Source organism: Limulus polyphemus, unplaced genomic scaffold (assembly GCF_000517525.1).
Source record: "Limulus polyphemus unplaced genomic scaffold, Limulus_polyphemus-2.1.2 Scaffold1037, whole genome shotgun sequence".
Classification (NCBI taxonomy): Eukaryota; Metazoa; Arthropoda; class Merostomata; order Xiphosura; family Limulidae; genus Limulus; species Limulus polyphemus.
Window position 1 is genome coordinate 313,958 of NW_013666647.1, and position 2,012 is coordinate 315,969.

Genomic DNA, 2,012 nt, shown 5'->3' on the forward strand with positions numbered 1-2,012 from the left:
ATTGAAATATTTAATTAAATTATCTCAAAATAAACCATTTCGGTGCAATATTGAAATTTGCTTGAATTCTTCATAACCTCTGAATAGTGGTTGACCCAACGGGTCATGGTGTTCTAGTATAACCTAATTTTCAGCATAGTAAATACGTTTATTCTCTATATTTTATGTTTCATGAAGTTTTGGTTACATGACAGGTATATATATTTCATATCTGTTATTGCAATTTGTGTAGACTCTTAAATATTGCTTGATGTGATACAACTTATTTAAGCTTCAATCCATAAATTGGATAATACTTAACACGTTGTTACGCTCGTTGAACAAATAACATAAAAGCTTTTCTTTAAAAACCTATTACACTGAAAATAATATAGTATTTTAATCCAGGAATATGTATTCAAAAAGGAATGTGATTTTTTCATGATGCGAAGATAGAATCAACCGAACTAGTCGTCACATGTGAGCCGGTGCCTTGATTTCAAAAATTAACCAATAAAAAAAAATAAGTAATATAAATAACCAAAGCCTTGCCAACTTAAAAAGAAATGTGAGTGGTTTTCGGGTTAATAGCTGGAATATGAATTTGTTTTGTCTAGAAACAAGCTGTAACACTAAATGTTTTCATTTTCATATACCAGTGACATATACTTGTCTTTTTTATCAGTTAATTGCAGTTAAAAAAATAATTATAAATCTGACATAAAGACAGAAGATTTAAGGTTCTATTTTTAACAGTAATAATTGAAGTACTGTAAAATAAATCGGTTTTTACAGATTACATTTTGTCGTTATTATGATAAGTCTAACAAAGAAACAACTGCCATTAAATAACTTAACTAAGTTTCAAAGTTAATACTAGCAATAAACCATACTTTCAAGTATCACGTGTTATGTTTCCGAAGGTATCACTGGAAATAGTCCAAAATACTAGGTAGGCGAGCAGTCTTTAGAGATACCAGAGTTAGTAAGTACCCTGTGTTCATAAAAGTTATCGTACCTCTTAACCGTTTGTTTATTTTAAGTGCAAAGCTGCATAATAGGCTATTTGCGCTTTGTTCACTTTTAGTATTGAACTCAATACTTTAAGCGTCGTAAACCCACAAGCTTGCTGCTCAGCCACCCGATTCCATCTTTTCGAATAATGGCAATATTTCAGATGATTTGCCGATCCTCGATTTTCTTTTGGGTTTACAATACATACATAACACAACCCGACAGTAGATTTTTGGGTGGTGTGATTTATCAGAGAGAGAGATAGGGAGAAAATTGTGGTTGAACGCCTGTTATCATTCGCATCATGTAGATAGTTTAATGTGCGTCTACTTGTAGTTTGTTTAAAAAGTTGGCCAAAGAAACCACGAGAACAATTCCAGGTTTGTTCACTCAACCTGGAATTAGGCTAACTCATGACCGTGAATCTTATCATATAACCAGTCGTTCTGTCAATAAAAGTATCTGGTATTATTACAGTAATAATGATAAGTCATTGCAGTTTGGCTACGAAAGGAAAAAAAAAATCAGTAATCTTGCTGTAGTTTTTCCCCATGATTACTGTTTAGTGTTTTATTTGTTTAATTATCGTTATATTTAGCAACTGTACTTTGAAAATGTATAAAGACTGATGTAAATTCATTTTATTCTGCTTTAAATACTGAAGATGGAAACTGATAGAATTCCGAAACGTTTATCCATGTCCCCTTTTTGTCAATAAACAATGTTGTTTATCATAAGTGTCGTAATCTTGTTTATAATTAGATTCAGTAAGAACATTTTACAGAAGAAAATCACTTTAATAAGCCTTTCTCTAATTTCAATAATATTCGAACAGCTGCATGATTTTTACATTTTGCACAATAAACAATAAAGCTAAACGCGTATTCATTTCTGCTTGAAAACGAATTTGTTATATACTTATTTTAATATCAACGTTTGTCTGAATTGAGTTTATATTTAAAAATGTACCTAACTTACAGTGCTAGTTACGTACTGCGAAACTCCCGTCAATTCTCTAA